Below are 5,649 nucleotides of genomic sequence, written 5' to 3'. Positions count from 1 at the left end.
AACAGGTTGTGTGTGTGTGTGTGTGTGTTGGTGTGTGTGTGTGTGTGTGTGTGAGTGTGTGTGTGTGTGTGTGTGTGTGTGTGTGTGTGTGTGTGAGACAGGAAAAGTGTCTCTGTTGTTTTGACCAACATGGTTTTATGTGTGTTGAGTTTTTCATACTTAGGTTTTTTTAGCATAAATTATGGCAAAAAGAAAAGTGGAGATTTATTCATCTGAATTCTAACGTTTTCATTCAAATCAAGTGAATTTTAACTTAAAAAGTGCACTAAAGTACCCGTGTCTCCTAAACACCAGCAGACTGAAGCACATCCTCGTCTTCTCTGCAGAAGGAAACGTCTTTCCACCTGGATGTTCAATTATTATTAAATAAAGGGATATTCCTCACAATAACTAAACACGAGAAGAACATATAAATAAATCCCTCAAGATCACTCTGAAAATTAAAGAAGAAAAAAACTCATTCCAGACAAGAAAATATCATTATTACTGCAAAAAATATCATTATTACTGCAAAAAATATCATTATTACTGCAAAAAATATCATTATTACTGCAAGTACATGCAAGTTGGATATTATCCTCATATTTAGGTCATGATCGTGTGTGTGTGTGTGTGTGTGTGTGTGTGTGTGTGTGTGTGTGACCCTGGAGGGAAAGTTGGTGGGGTTTAGGGACTTTATGGCAAAAGGGGGGATTTTTCTCTTGGAGAGAAGGAGAGAAGGAGAGAAGGAGAGAAGGAGAGAAGGAGACAAAGAGAGAATTGTCGGACTTTCTTTTTTTGTCTTTACGAGGAAAAGAAAAGAGGAGATTAAAAAGACAGCAGACGTTTAATGTGTCATATGAGCGGGTTTGCGCGTGCGCGCGTGTGTGTGTGTGTGTGTGTGCGTGTGTGTGTACTGAGAAACAGAGAGAGGGAGTGAACTGTGTGTCCTTTGAATCGTTACAAACTTCAAAGGCCGTCGCTCTCGTTAAAAAATGGCCGTCCATCCCGTCGTCCTCCAAGAGAGAAGAGAGACAGAGGGGTTGGTGTGTGTGTGTGTGTGTGTGTGTGTGTGTGTGTCTGTTCCTGGCAGTGTGACACACACACTCTCACACACACACACACACACACACACACACACACACTTCTAGTTTGCTGAATGTTAAACTGGTTTTACTGGAGGAAAAGAAAAACTCCCCGAATTCTCGTCAATCAGCTGTTAAAGTTTTCATCCGCATTAGAATTTAAGTTCTTATTTTCATATAAACACTTTTTATTAAATCATGCAAATAACATTCGATGATCTTCAAATTTAGCAAACTTAAATGTGTTGAACATTGTAATTAATCAATGTGATTGTCTGATTAAAATCTCTTTAGTGTGCTAAATCGGTCTAAAACAAACGTGATTTTGAAACAATTTAAACTGTTATGACTAATCAGAAACTCCTCTTTTATTAAAATTAGATTATCCAACTTTTAAAATATACATGAGTCAGATTCTCACCTGTTTTTTTAGACGTTAATGTTCAATTTAATTGCCGTTGTCCAACAGTGTTAACATGTCTTTATCCTTTTTAATTAAAGTCATTTTAACGCTCAGCACTTTTGCCTTTGGGTGTCTCTGCATCCGTGGGAACGTCGTCAAAATTAATTATTTTTAATTCAAAGATTTAAATATGTTAAAAACAGAGGCAACCATTTTATTTTCATGAATCTTTTTCATGTATTATTCGGGGGCCTTTTTTCTATGGTGGAGACACGTTTACTTGTAATGAACCAGAATTCGCTCTGCAACAGGAAGAAGAGATGAAGAAATGAAGAAATAAAGGCCTGACTGCCGGTAAACGGTGTAACCGCTCCCATTACCCGGTCGCCTCTCGGCACGGCGAGGAGGAAGTAACGCACGTTTAAAATGTGTTCCGCTCCGCGTCACTTTTAATTTGAAGGAACAAAGTTGTCCATTCATTCTGACTTTTTATTCTCAAATTTAATTACCTGGAGAAGTTTTTTTCCTTTGTTTCCGACGTAAAGGAGTTCATGTTTGTTTGTTTGTTTGTTTGTTTGTTTGTTTGTTTGATGCAGGAACCGGATTCATAACCAAATAACGACAAAAACAACCTGAAAGATGCGTTGAAATAACTGCAGAAAGTCTCAAATAACTTTTAAATGCTTGTTTTCTGAATGCAGCTCAGATCGTTTGGTGCTAAGCTAATGCTAATGTAATTGTTTGTACGCACATAGTTTAACACATGGTCACTAATACGAGGTATAGTTTGGTGGTAAGCTAACGCTAACGCTAATTGTTTGTACACATAGTTTAACACATGGTCTCTAATACGAAGTATCGTTTGGTGCTAAGCTAACACTAATTGTTGTCCACACAGAGCTTAACACATGGTCTCTAATACGAAGTATCGTTTGGTGCTAAGCTAACACTAATTGTTGTCCACACAGAGCTTAACACATGGTCTCTAATACGAAGTATCGTTTGGTGCTAAGCTAACGCTAACACTAATTGTTGTCCACACAGAGCTTAACACATGGTCTCTAATACAAAGTATCGTTTGGTGCTAAGCTAACGCTAACACTAATTGTTGTCCACACAGAGCTTAACACATGGTCTCTAATACGAAGTATCGTTTGGTGCTAAGCTAACGCTAACACTAATTGTTGTCCACACAGAGCTTAACACATGGTCTCTAATACAAAGTATCGTTTGGTGCTAAGCTAACGCTAACACTAATTGTTGTCCACACAGAGCTTAACACATGGTCTCTAATACAAGGTATCGTTTGGTGCTATGCTAACGCTAATTGTTTGTACACATATAGTTTAACACATGGTCTCTAATACGAGGTATCGTTTGATGCTAAGCTAATGCTAATTGTTTGTCCACATATAGTTTAACACATGGTCTCTAATACAATCCTCTTCATCACTAATCACTCTCATCTGTTGATCTTCTTGAACTCTGTTTTCTGATACCCAGACGCTGAAAAAGAAGAAGAAGAAGGAGAAGAAGAAGAAGTGTGAGTGAGAGAGAGACAGAGAGAGAGAGAGAGAGAGAGAGAGAGAGACAGACAGAGAGAGAGAGAGAGAGAGACAGTGGGAGTCCTGTTGGAGGGCATAGTTTGTGGTCTGAGCTGACGGTAAAACGGTGTGTTTCTGCCGGGAATCAGATGTCCGGTAACTTTCGGTCTATTATTGGAACAAACAGCGTTTTGCAGCTGCTGTGGAGACACAAACAAACAAACAACAACAAATGAAACCCTTCCTGACGATAATTACACCCCCCGGTCTCGAAACCGTCCGTTCGGCATTTTTTTTCCCGTCGGGGTTTCTTGGCAACCAGAAGGGACGCGAAGGGGGAGGAGCCCAGTACAGCGAGCGCTGGACACGAAGTGAAAACAGAGAGTGAGAGTGTCAATCACCGTGTAGCCCCGCCCCTAAAGCATCCCCTGCTTTATGGTCTGTTTGACTCTAAATTATCATAATTTACTAAATGAACATCACGCTGTATTGAAGAAGACTTGAAACTAGAGATTGAGACCAAAAACTAATGTTTACAATGTTTACTGAGGGAATACATCAAGAGAAGTAGAGTCATTTATATAGACTTCTATACAACCAGAGGAGTCGCCCCCTGGTGATCAGTAGAGAGAATGCAGCTTTAACACATGAAGCATAGACTTCTATACAACCAGAGGAGTCGCCCCCTGGTGGTCAGGAGAGAGAATGCAGCTTTAACACATGAAGCGTAGACTTCTATACAACCAGAGGAGTCGCCCCCTGGTGGTCAGGAGAGAGAATGCAGCTTTAACACATGAAGCATAGACTTCTATACAACCAGAGGAGTCGCCCCCTGGTGGTCAGGAGAGAGAATGCAGCTTTAACACATGAAGCATAGACTTCTATACAACCAGAGGAGTCTCCCCCTGGTGGTCAGGAGAGAGAATGCAGCTTTAACACATGAAGCATAGACTTCTATACAACCAGAGGAGTCACCCCCTGGTGGTCAGGAGAGAGAATGCAGCTTTAACACATGAAGCATAGACTTCTATACAACCAGAGGAGTCCAACCTTGGGCTCATTCCATCCAGACGCTCAGAGAGCATCACGCTCTCCTCAGAGCGCCACCGGTACGGGGGTCGGACGGCGGCTCGGGGAAATCCCATAAAAGAGTGTGTGTCAGCGAGATGACAGACGCTTCATCACTGCGTCTGGAGCTGCAGCGTGTACACAAACACACAAACAAACACACACACACACACACACACACACACACACACACACACACAGTACCCCACGCAGAGCCCCCCGTCTTGACTCAACACCATAAACCCGCATCGGCGGCAGCGATACGTGATGACATGATGCGTGACATCACTCACACACACACTCACACACACACACACACACACACACACACACACACACACACACACACACACACACACATAGCAGACTGACAGTGTGATAAGAGATGAGTGTGTGAGAGAATTCCTCCAAACACACACCTGCAGGGGGTTGGGGGGCTATAACTGTAATTATGTACACACACAAATCAGTCACACTCACACTGCACAGTTTGATTCAACGAAAACGGGTCTGCACACACACACACACACACACACACACACACACACGCAGCCCGAGGCCTGTCTGACAGCACAGTTTAGTGGTCTCATTAGCAGCGGGTGGAATGCCAGATAATTAACCAGGAGATGAAGAGAGAGAGGCCGGGCGAGTGTCAGCCGTGAAGCACACGAGAGTGAGACGTTCTTTAAGTAAAAAGACGGTGAAGCTCCGGAGGGTTCATTTTAATTATTAAAATAATTGGAATAAAATATGTTAATGTCAATTAAATCAAATATTTTTTGTATAAATACTATTTTTTTTAAATCATTAAAATACATTTTAAAGTATTTCAATAAAAATATATTTGACAATAAATGTGTTATTCAAATCATTAAAGTCATTTTCAAAGAAATGCAATACTTTTTTTAATAAATACATATTTTTTAAATCATTAAGATATTTTTATTATTGATAAAATAATGTTTAAATCAATTAATCATTTTGTTATCAATATTTTGTGTCAAATTATTAATTTATTTTCTTTAATTAGGGGGTTTAATGTGCTGCTAATTATTTGCTAAATTAAAGAGAAGACCTTGTATTTTGGTAAAGGTATTAAAACCCATTTTGTCCCTTTAAGTGACTTTAAATGAAACCCAATCTTTAATATAACTAAGCTAAATGTTTATGACTCAAAACAGAATAATAAAGACATTTAAATCAACTCACTTTTATTAGAAGTCATTCTTGATATCAGTTCCAGTTGATGCTGTGATTTTTATTTGAGTATGAACGGATGTATAAAAAGAAATTGACAAAAAAAAAAATTTGATTAGTAACCGTCTGAATTTCCTGCAAAGTAAAAAGTGAATTTAGTTTCTGTCCACAAACTAAAGAGTTTACAATGAAAAGCAAACGCAGGACATTCATCTGCAAGGAAACGATATAAAACAACGAGCATCGAGTCCTTTAAGTTCATCCGTTGAGTTTTTAAGGAACATTGAAAAAGTGAAAGTTTACATCCAATAATAATTGAGATGAGGACGCAGCGGCCATCTCTCTTTTCAAATGATACAAAATTTTAAAAAAA

At 39.4% G+C, this 5,649-nt stretch overlaps 1 protein-coding gene across 2 annotated transcripts in view; it reads right to left on the bottom strand.

Moving 5' to 3' along the window:
• Positions 1-5,273: 5,273 nt before the first annotated feature.
• The window catches only part of atg5 (ATG5 autophagy related 5 homolog (S. cerevisiae)), a 20,325-nt gene continuing 19,949 nt past the window's right edge, over positions 5,274-5,649 (bottom strand). For both annotated transcript variants that reach the window (XM_034553258.1, XM_034553259.1), the window contains exon 8: positions 5,274-5,649. This exon is cut by the window's right edge and continues 575 nt beyond it. The gene's annotated coding sequence lies outside the window, so the exon portion shown is untranslated.

Source organism: Cyclopterus lumpus, chromosome 16 (genome assembly GCF_009769545.1).
Source record: "Cyclopterus lumpus isolate fCycLum1 chromosome 16, fCycLum1.pri, whole genome shotgun sequence".
In the NCBI taxonomy this organism is placed as follows: domain Eukaryota; kingdom Metazoa; phylum Chordata; class Actinopteri; order Perciformes; family Cyclopteridae; genus Cyclopterus; species Cyclopterus lumpus.
This window is presented reverse-complemented; position numbering and strand designations above follow the sequence as displayed.